Genomic DNA, 12,365 nt, shown 5'->3' on the forward strand with positions numbered 1-12,365 from the left:
CACCAATACTCAAGAAAGGTGTGGGAGTGATCCACTAAATTACAGGCCCATATCATTAAAGTCGATATGCAGCATTATTTTGGAACATATATTGTGTTTGAACATTATGAATTACCTCGAAGAAAACGGTCTATTGGCACACAGTAAACATGGATTTAGAAAACATCATTCTTTTGAAACAGAAATAGCTCTTTACTCGCATGAAGTGTTGAGTGCTGTTGGCAAGGGATTTCAGATTGCTTCCGTATTTCTGGATTTCCGGAAGGTTTTTGACACTGTACCACACTAGAGGCTTATAGTGAAATTGCGTGACTATGGAATATCGTCTCAGTTATATGACTGGATTCGTAATTTCCTGTTAAAAAGGTCACAGTTCGTAGTAATTGACGGAAAGTCATCGAGCAAAACAGAAGTGATTTATAGGCCCTTAGCTGTTCCTTATCTATATAAACGATTTGGGAGACAATCTGAGCAGACCTATTAGGCTGTTTTCAGATGACGCTGTCATTATCGACTAATAAAGTCATCATAAGATCAAAACAAACTGCAAACCGATTGAGAAAAGATATTTGCATGGTGCGAAAATTGGCAATTGGCCCTAAATAAAGAAAAATGTGAGGTTATTCACATGCGTGCTAAAAGGAAACAATTAAACTTCGGTTACACGATAATGTCAAATATAAAGGCCGTAAATTCAACTAAATACCTAGGAATTACAAACATCTTAAATTGGAAGGAACACATAGAAAATGTTGTGGGGAAGGCTAACGAAAGACTGTGTTTTATTGGCAGGACCTTAAGAAATGTAACAGATCTACTAAGGAGACTGCTTACATTACACTTGTCCATCCTCTTTTAGAAGGCTACCGCACGTTGTGGGATCCATGCCAGATAGGGTTGATGGAGTACATCGAAAAAGTTCAAAGAAGGGCAGCACGTTTTGTATTATCACGAAATAGGGGAGAGAGTGTCACTGAAATGATACTGGATTTGGGGTGGACATTATTAAAACAAAGGCGTTTTTCGTGGCAGCGCAATCTTCTCACGAAATTCCAATCAGCAACTTTCTCCTCCGAATGCGAAAATGTTTTGTTGACACCTACCTAGGTAGGGAGAAACGATCACCATGATGAAATAACGAAATCAGTGCTTGTAGGGAAAGATATAGGTGTTTGTTCTTTCCGCTCGCTATACGTGATTGGAATAATAGAAAATTGTGAAGGTGGTTCGATGAACCCTCTGCCAGGCACTTTTTAATGTGATTTTGCAGAGTATCCATGTTGGTGTAGATGCAGATGTAGATGTGGCCATGTACTCAAGCCGTTGGTCGTGCCTGACATCATTGTCCACAAGCGTCACGCCAGTCTTTAACATGTTTCAGTTCCTGCTCGTGGATCATGTCTCTGTACTTTACTGCCCATCTTCCACTTATATCATTCAACCGATACCATCTCTACAATGTTACGTGCAGTGTAATAAAATATAACTCATAGGTGGACTCTTACACACATCACCTCCTAGCCACATCGTTTGATGAACTCTGAAAAAGAGTTGAAATAGCATGAAATGAAGTACCTGGATGAATAATTTAAGCTCTATTCTACTCGATACCTACCTGGTTAAGAGCGTTTGTATCTGCCACAGAGTACTAAAATTTTGTATCCTGAATGGCCCCCATTACTTACATATTTAATAATATATTATTTCTAATACACTGTATGAGCGCAATAAGAAATATGTTATTACCTACTATCCTTCATAAGCTGCAGTTTTTATTGGCAACAGTGTAGTTTACAAAAAACGGTTCAAATGGCTCTGAGCACTATGCGACTTAACTGCTGAGGTCATCAGTCGCCTAGAACTTAGAACTAATTAAACCTAACTAACCTAAATACATCACACACATCCAAGCCCGAGGCAGGATTCGAACCTGCGACCGTAGCGGTCACGCGGTTCCAGACTGAAGCGCCTTTAACCGCACGGCCACACCGGCCGGCTGGTAGTTTACATCAAGCGTTCAAATACTTGAATTTCGTTCATTCAGTATTCTGTTTTATGTAGATTACGATCCATCTCGTGCAGTGCTTAATAGATGTGAACACAGACATTGTCACCGGCCCTCTTATCACACTTGCAGGTTCTCAGTTTCCACATATGGTAAATGTTTGCTAGGTGACAGTGTTGTGTAACATACGTGTCCAGTAGCCTGTCTCTCGCCGTTAGGCAGTTAACGTATAGAAATACCTCAGTGAATTCCTGGCGTGCCGACTGAGGGGTGTGGGGGCTGCCCTTTGATGTGTTCTGCTCCCGCCCCGGTATGCGCCACATGCCATTGGCCTAACTGCCAGAACCTTTTCGCTCACTTCTCAGAACATATACCTCAGGTTCTCTTACACTGCCGTTAGAGGGCCTCCCTTGCTTTTATTTGAAGATAACATAACTTCCCATGTCTGCAAAACTTCTTAGAGCTTTAGATGAAAGCATTCCAATCGAGCAGATTGAAATAATGTACCGAGTGCCTCACTTAAAAGTCGATATCTCTTCCCTGTCTCTTTTTGACTTGTTCCACGCGCACGAGAATCATCTCATTTTTGGGTCTATGGAACGAAAACTGAATCTAAACTAATCTAATAAAATCACAACCGTTTTCTTCTCCCTCATCTTACTGGACACTTAAAAAAATACGTCTCAGACATACCGTCAAGGCCTACGACAGTTAACAACAGCGCTACACATACACACCACGCTATCAGAACTGCCATACACCTCTGTGACAGTGCAGTTTGTTATTCCAATAGAGGTCGAATTACAAATGAGGAGAGATTTGTCAATCAGACATAAATCATTCCTTAGGTTATCTGTCCAACATGAAATTCATGTGACTCACGTTTTTCTCTGGGCGAGATGGAGGAAATGATGCTATGAGGTACGTCTGTTTGGAGCTGAAAAGTTTATACACTTTCCACCTAGTTTAAGGTATTTCGCCGGTAGTGTTGGTTACAGAACTCTGGTCATGCCGTTGTGGTACCTGAAAAAGCGCAAAGGCCGAAATCATGATTTGTACAATAGAATAAACAATGTAAACAGTCAAATGGGGGAACTTTCATTTAAACAGGGACGAGCTGAATAGTCTCTCAGTCTATCTTCATTCTCAATATTACATAAAACAAATGTCTGACGAAGAAAGTAGTTCATTGACACCTGTGTGCAGGCGGTTTGACAGCAATACTCCGACAATCGGAGCAGTGCTTCAGGAAAAGATGCCATACATACATCTCGGAGTAGCAATGCTGATGCTGTGGGATTAGATCTGGATAGCTTGTAGCAGCCTTCAGATCACTGATGATTTGCCGTGAATGTGTACCTCATATACAAAAAAAAAATTGATACCAAAACGCTTATGTGACTTGCAGTGGATTATTTGTCGTGTGCATTGACCCGACATCATAGCCGAGCGCAGAGCATCGAGCTGATAGGAGAAACGGTGATGCTAATCGTCACGTTCCAGCTGTACTTCTGGGAGAATGTAACAGAACTGCTGTATTAAACGTTCACTGACGGACGTCGGAAGTGTGACACCACGAAGCACCTGTTCGATATCTATCAGAGTTAATAGAAGTGTCCATCACCTAGCGGGTCTTCTGTGATGGAATAGAAGCAAACAGCCTCATCTTGAAAATATTTTGTTGTGCCTGAAGCACAAGTTGTGTCGTTCTAGAAGACTGCTGGTTGGAGACTTGTGTGAAAGTACCCATCGTAACCCAGACATGATCTACGAAGTGAATCAGAGAAATTTGAAGACCAATGGAGGATCCGCACATATCGAAACGCGTTTATGGTGAGAACTGCAGTGTACAGCCTTTCACTCTCTCTTCCATTATTCTCGTGGAGTGTGCCATTTGGTATCCTGCTAATGAAAGGTTGAGAGGTGGCATGAGCCCCCTCTCATATTTCTATCTTACGATTCTCCTCTATAATTGCATGCGGTGGAAAGTTGCTATTCCTTCACGCGCGGACTTCCCACGCAGCGTCTCTCGTCACCCGGGTGGTCCGGTGACAGGCGGGCTCTGCTGATCTGGAAAGCTTTAAGCCGACGGGTGTGAGGAAGTCGAGTGAATGCTTTGCAGACACCGACATTGTCAAGAGGCACGCCCGCAGAGCTTGAAGTAGTGGATGGGCTAGAGGTTCCGTTACTTCGCAGAAACTTAGCGAAAACACTTTCTGGCGGGCTACCAGCGAGGCGTGGGAATGACTTGTGTACCCAGGCAGCTGTGGCGGGAAAATTCCCGCACTTTCTGCAAAATAGTAACTGTGATTGGCTTGCTCAGGGCATAGCTCCGTGACGTAGCAAGATCGGCGCAGAAATTGGCGCCAAGAATCTCCATTGGTGGAATGGTAGCGTTCCGGCAATGGAGTGGAATTTCCGCCGGTTTTCGAGTTGCTGATTGGAACGTTTAACCACGGCCACTGTCGTGGGGGCGGGAATGTTCTGTGTTCGGTTTTTGTACGGGTGCTCTTGTGAGTAGTCGTCTCTCGCCTTTCGGTCGAGGACGTCGAAGCAACCAGCCAACGGCTCCGGTACGGCAGATCGTGTTCTGGGAGTCAAGAAGTCGGTTTGGTAATGTATGTCCGCAGCACCGGCAGATAGGGATTTTCCTAGGTGACAATCAGAGCTCAGCAGAGTGCGCCTGTTCGTCTTTTTGTTTCCTAACTTTGTTCTGTCTTGGGTAGCAGCAATTAATGGTGGGTTGGCTATGTGTTTTCTCTAAGAATTGAGTTGCTAGGAATTGGCTGCACATACCACTTCGTCATAATCCTCACAATCTAGTTTAGGGACAACTTCAATTTCACAGCGTTTGTTTAAGTATCCAATTAGAGCCAATTTGATATATTGTTAATGTTTCATGTGTTGTTGTTTATTATTTTGTGTTTAGTCTTAATAAATCATATTGTTATTTTGGACAGAACTTTCATTCTGTTAATAGATAGAGCAACCCCATCATTCCTCACTATGTTAATGAAACCTTCGTTTAATTAACTTATTTAACAAATTAAATTATTGCAGGTGCCAAACTCTCTTCTACTCCACTGGCAGGGTTGATTAGAGTCAGTTCGCGTATTTTTTTTATCCTTGTGCAACAGGAAAAGTTGGAGTTAGAAAAGGGGGGGCTTAGAGCATCATGTACATATGTAAATTCTCTAAGAATTGAGTGTTAAAAACACTGCTAGCCCCGGCACCTCGCATAATATGGCGACCCTTGGCCTCGGATCTTCCCTGTGAATCTCTGATAAGCAAACAGGATTCTTAGTAGGAACATTCAATTTTTTTTCTCTCTTTTTTTTATTGATTAATACCCAAGTTTTTTTTCCCGGTAGTTCCGCGTTTAGTTTTAAGTAGCGGCGCATGATTACAGTTTTTGTTTTCAGTGTATATATTTTTTTTTGTTTTGTTTTTTTTTGTTCATTGTTTTTTTGTGTTTCGTTGGTGTGGTGTCCGTACCACATCGCACTTTGTCGGATTTGTGTGCGGTTTCTGTACCACTTCAAATTGTGCTTGTAATTACAGCGTTGGAACAGCGTTGTTGAAATTTTGTGTCTATGTGTAAAAATATATGGAGTAGATTAATTTTATTGTGCATTTTAGATAAATTTGTTTTTCATGAATGATAACGAGAAGTAAGGCACGACTATTATCGAGCGAAGGTAAAACAAAAGAGGATAGCATAATGGATAAGGGGCAGTTTAACGGGAATAGGTTCGGAGATGAGATGGGCACATTTTTAGCAGGACAGGACGCCAGGGTCTTTGATGAGGAAGGTGATTTGGACGCGATCTCAGAGCAGCGTTGCGGCCGTGATTATGATAGTGAAGTAGAGGATGAAACAGAGTCACACAGGTCGAGACGGTAGCAGAAGTTTATAATCAAACGAACGAGAGCAGACAGGGGCCAGCTCGGCCACGTCAGAGCTCTAGCGCCCAGGTGTCCAGAGTTACATCACCCATGGGTGACGAGGATCAAAATGATGACATTAACCCAATACTGAGCTTCCTACGATCAATGAAAGAAGAAGCTGACGAACAACGTAAGAGGGAGAAGGAAGAAGCTGACGAACAGCGTAAGAAGGAGAAGGAAGAAGAGGAGAAACAACGTAAGAAGGAGAAGGAAGAAGCTGACGAACAGCGTAAGAAGGACACTGAGGCAATAATTTCGCATATAGGGGAAATTCGTGGGGAATTACTAACAATAAAGAAAGAATGTGGAGAGGTAAAACAAATGTCAATGGCTGCACAAAAAGTAGCAGGCCTGGCTAAAACGGCAGCAATAGGGGCAATGAAAGTCGCGGAAGCAACTTCTAAACTCGCAGGGCGCTTGCGACGTACAACACAATCCCACTCAAAATCCCTAGCGTTCTTAAAAATTCAGGGTAATATCGCGGTTGCGAACAACACGAAACGAATGGAAGAAGTAGAGAGTCGGATAGCAAAACTAGAGCAAAACGGGCACACGAGCACTGCGCGTTCGGATACCAATGATGGAGTACACAGAATTGTGTCTCCGAGGAAAAGCCCGCCGTGCTCTAGCCCAATGACCGAGTGCGGAACTAACAATGCACACGCAGAAACAGCGAGTAATAGCTCCAATAATTGTAGCCCACTTGTGAATTCTGAGTGCCACTTCCACTGTGATACAGAGGTAGCACATCACAGTTATCACCAAGATAGAACAGGACACTCAGCAGACGTGCAAGTATCGGAAACGAGTGACAACACCAGTGCGAGGATCAGACAGGATTTTGATCAGAATCATTTCCTGTCGATACTAAAATTCCAGAAGTTCAAAGAAAATGGAGGGTCGATGCATCCGAAGAGCTGGGTGATGCAGTTTACAAATTCATTACCGGCATCATGGCCAACCCAGGCAAAATTAGAATTCATGTGTGGACACATCGAAGGCCATGCCGCGGAAAAGATGCGGGGTGTAGCAGTGACGTGTCGGACTTATCAGGAATTTGTTGGTGCATTCCTGCGGACCTACTGGTCAAAGGAAACGCAGGACAGGATTAAAGATGAAATAATATTTTGTCCTGAACTGGAAGTGTCCGGGTATAGGAGCGCAACCAAATTTCTTGATGAGTTACTCAAGAAGAATCAATTTTTAGATAGTCCATATAGCAACGGAGAAATCATTAAATTTTGCTTTTCCAAATTGCCAGTTAGGTACCAACAGACACTTGTCGGCAAGTGTGGATCTGACATAGAAGCATTCAAGAGTCTATTGCGCGAACTCGAAGTAGTCTTTGATAAACAAGACGCAAAGGACAGGAAGAAGGGGCAAAGTAACAAATACCACGGGCCAGGAAGGGAAGACGACAACAGATCGCATAATCGCACTGGTCAGTTAGAAAACCAGGGTTACGGAAGTCAAGGTTACGCTATTCAAGGTTATGGAAACCAAAGACACGGAAACCAGAACGTCAGGGAGCAGGGTCAATCTAGACAAGGAATCTGGGATAGGAGGAATAACGAACGGCAAAGCGACCGTAATTGGAGAGAGCGAAACCAAGGACAACAGTGGAACCAGGAGATTGAAACTAGACCCGCAAATCCTAATGCACGTCAGAGGAGGGGGAGCTTAACAAGGGATTGACGCCAGACTAGTGCGAACACAGGCCGCCGGAATTTCGCACGTAATCTCGGACCTGGCCAACTACGGATGATACATTACGAAGATTTATCAGAAATCCTGCTCGAGGAACATAAAGCAACTCCTCGACAAGATCGGCAGCCTCTTATCACAGTAGCAATAGCTGAAAAGAGTATGAATGCGATAATAGATAGTGGAAGCTACATAACAGCAATATCTGAGGCAGCATACAAGATGTGCTCTCAGGAGATGGACTGGCCTGTCCTATCGGTTAAGAAAACCAAAATAAAAGGGGCATTAGCGGGAAAATGTACGGAGGTCACCCAACAAACAAGACTGGAATTCTCCTGCCAAGGACACAAAATAGAGTCTAACTTCTGGATTGTGCCAAATCTGGCGATCGACATGATAATAGGAACGGACTTCCTAAATGAACATGAAGCGATAGTTGATCTAGGACGAGGTGAAGTGGTTTTGAGGAAAGGGAATCCCGTCCACATTAAATTCGACGATCAGCTGATCCCAGCTCAACTACCGTCTAACTGTGTACGGATAAACTATGCGTGTCTGAAAGACAGAAAGGAAGAACAGGTCGACGTTGCGGGTAGGGGAGCGGACACAGATGAGAATGAAGTCAGAATAATGGGGGAAATAAAGGAGAAAATAGGAGAAAAAGTGGAAGCAATAAAGAATATAAGGTGCGACCACCGCAAAGAACTTCATAAATTACTAGTAGAACATGCGGAGGTCTTCATTCCCAAGACAGGATCAATAAAGAACTTCCAATATGAATTTCGTGTACGTCCGCACAATCAGTTTCGTGTGCCACCCTATCCAATCCCCTTGGCATATCGACAGAAAGTAGCAGCCGAAATTATGCGAATGTTGAGTGAAGGAATAATAGAACCTACGGCTTCAGCCTATAATAACCCGTTAAGAGTAGTCGAGAAGGCAGATGGTAGTATTCGTTTAGTCTTGGACTCGCGACAAATTAATACCATAATAGAACCCGAAACAGACAGACCGGAACGATTAGAGGAACTCTTACAAAACTTCCATGGAATATCAATCTTCTCATCAGTTGATCTAAAATCGAGTTTCTGGCAGATCGAGCTCCATCCAAATTGCAGACAGTACACAGCCTTTTTAGCATTTGGAAGATGTTACCGGTTTCGTCGTCTACCATTTGGTTTGAACGTTTCATCTGCCGCATTCATTCGGGGGCTGGACGGCATACTAAGCGATCATTTGAAACGTCATGTCACCAGCTATGTGGACGATTTGCTGATCGCGGAGAAATCTTGGGGAGAGCACAATGCGGTCCTCGGTGAACTCCTTGCGACATTCAAGGAATACGGAGTGACTATCAATATCGAAAAATCGAATTTTGGGACGTCCTCTGTCAAATTTCTGGGACATATCATCACGGGTGAGGGCATTGCGCCAAATCCCGAAAAGATCGAAGCGATTGAAAAGTTTCCCATTCCTACGACAAAGAAGCAGTTAAGGGGGTTCTTGGGGATCATAAATTTTTACAACCGCTTTATACATGTCAAAACTCAGAGCAGTCCTAGGTTGCATCAACTTACAGGAAAGAAGATTCCTTGGGAATGGGATGAGGCGGCCGAATCCGAATGGAAAGCATTAAAATTCGCATTATTACAAGCACCCATCCTATCACACCCTAACTTAGCAGAAGAGCTTTGCATAGTAACGGACAGTTCATACTCAGGTCTGGGTGTCATGGTGTTCCAAGACTATGTACATGAAGGAAACAGGGTGTGGAAGACAATTGCGTTTGGTAGCAGAGTACTAGCCAAGAGTGAGAGGAATTACTCAGTAACCGAGTTAGCGGCGCTGGCTATTGTATGGGCGTTTGAAAAATTCAGATACCTTCTGTTTGGTCGCAAGACGAGGGTCTACACAGACCACAAGGCACTCGAGTTCTTGATGACTGCAAAGCTTAATCACAGGCGGCTCATTAGGTGGGCATCATATCTGCAGCAGTACAACTTTTCGATAGAATATATCCCCGGCAGTCAGAACATTATTGCAGACGCCTTATCACGGTCACCGATCGGATTTGAGCACAACATGGAAGAAGATCTGGAGGAAAATCACTACTGCCTTTTCTATATGCAGAAAGTAGCCTTTGAAAATTTTATTACCTGTAGTATGCATGACATCAAGAAGGAGCAAGACAAGGACCCTGCCCTAGTGTTATTGAAACAGAAATGGATAGACAGAAGACACGCCACCATCAGGCAGTTCTACCTCTTGCGGAAAGGCATAATTTTCCACCGAAATTATGCCAATGACACTGAATGGGGGTATGCATCCCTGAACACCTAATAAACAAGGTTATATGGCATACTCACCTCAGCTATGGACACTTCGGACCACGCAAGTGCAATCTCAAGCTAAGGACCATGTGTTACTTTCGAAACATGGAGCGTCGAATTCGGAGGGTACTGTCGGTGTGTAAAGACTGCCAAAAGGCTAAGCACACCACTGTGAGCATGCAGGCACCATTATACCCAATCGTACCGACCAAATTAAGACAATTAGCAGCAACAGATTTGATGGGACCTTTGCCAAGAACAAGAAGAGGATATACTTACGTATTAGTGTTTGTTGAACTAACGTCCAAATACGTTACCTTTACGCCACTGAAGAGGGCGACAGGACGAACTGTATCTCGAGCCCTAATCCGGGATTTCCTACAACAGGTTGGTCATGTGAGTAAAATTATTTCTGATAACGGGCCACAGTTTAAGTCAAAAACTTGGAAGGAGACGTTGCGTCGATGTAAAATTGATCCCATTTTTATATCTTCGCACCATCCGAGCTCGAATGCTGCAGAACCGGTTATTAAAGAACTCGGAAACTTGTGCCGGTTGTACTGTAACAAACAGCACACGACATGGGACGTTTTCCTTAAAGACTTCCAGGAGGTGATCAATGAGGCACCCCATGGGATAACAAAATTGGCACCCATTACAGTACTGAAAAACCGGATTCCTAAGGACTTGATAACCGATGTCGTAAACTTCCCACCAAGTGCGCGAACGCAGCACCAAGCCATAGTGGATTTGGCTCTCAAGAGGATACGTGCTGCAGCAGAGGTCAGGAAGAGACGTGCCGATAGGGGAGCTCGTCTACGACACTTCCACATTGGACAAAAGGTGCTCGTTAAGTCTTTCCGACTTTCGAACAAACAAAAAATGAAATGCCAAAAATTCTATTCTATTTACAACGGCCCGTACCGTATAAGGAGAGCAGCTCACCACAATGCTTATGAATTAGAGACGCTGAAAGGAAAGAAGTCCATAGGACTCCACCACATCTCTCACATAAAGGAGTTCGTGGAATAGAGTAGTGTAAGTGGTGTACGTAGTAGAATGGGCAAATACGTGAACCTTGCTATAGTAGTAGTGTAAGTGTTGTACAGAGTAGAATAGGCAAAGATATGAACCTTTCTTCGGGGAACAATAATCGTTGCATTAATAGATTAAGATTGTTAAAGTATTAACACGCTGCGTTTTCTCGCATAAGAATTTACTGCTGCTAATTTTTTTTCTGTTTATGTTCGCAAGCTCCACTGTCAATGCGATAAGAGGCACTACCTTTCCATGAGCAATGTTTTTGTCCTTTCCAATCTGGTGTCCATGTTAAGGGATAGTGATGAGTGACGAGATGTCGCACAAACGGGCGCATACAAGAACGTGCTCTTAGAAGCGTTCTGAGAAGTCGTGATACGCTCCATAGCGGCCACAGCCAGTTCGTGAGACGTTCATACCAATGCTTGCAGGCACGCGTCAGTGCACTGCAAGATTGTGGTATATTGCGAGATTTCGAGGATGAATATTGGCAGTATAGTTTTTGCAGAGCTGCGCCAGCATCGTTGTCTTGCAAGTCGGGGTGAACCTGTGAGCGTTTGACTCCAATGGTGCCCTAGGGCCTAGACGGTAGAAATGCGGGCATAAAGCCTACCATGCCAATGTGCTGGTTGGGGATTTAGCATGCTGCTTGCGACTGTCACAGATGAATAACCAGTGACTCATACTAGGATATTCGTGACATACTGTGTAGCTGGCGTGTGATGGGCGACTGAATCCTCAACAGGAACCAGACTTGGCTGGGTCAAATTACATTGCCTCTGGAAAGGTGCGCTTTCATTGCTAAGACTGCATCACATACAAAATTAAGTTCAACTATAAATTTATTGTCTTGTATAGCCATGGCTAACCCAGTCTCTGGAGTTTCAGTGAGGCGTAGTGAGAACTCGGAGGCCGTGTCGTACGGCGCGCACATCACTGTCGTAAATAGCGGCGAGCAGCGAGATATCTCAGCGTAACAGGAATTATGTAAGAGTAGTGTATAAGGTAAACAAAAAAAAAATAAATAAAATAAATAAATAAATAAATAAATAAATAAAAGGGAAAGTAAGTTATACTAGGATAAGTTAAACTGTAGGATTTAACAATAACTAGATTAATATTGTGGGGGTTTTCTACCACAAGTGTGGCGCGCGCCTGTTGGGATGCTATTTTTCAGGTCATCAAATCACAGACTCGAGATGGAGGGACGACCGGCGAGCGAAAGTAGTATAGTTGCATGTTCTTTATAGCACAGTAAAACTTAGACCTGAATAACAACATAATTTAATTAAAAGACATAGAATGTAGATCGTTGGCAAATGGTAGTTAATTCTTGAGCA

Source organism: Schistocerca cancellata, chromosome 8 (assembly GCF_023864275.1).
Source record: "Schistocerca cancellata isolate TAMUIC-IGC-003103 chromosome 8, iqSchCanc2.1, whole genome shotgun sequence".
NCBI lineage: Eukaryota > Metazoa > Arthropoda > Insecta > Orthoptera > Acrididae > Schistocerca > Schistocerca cancellata.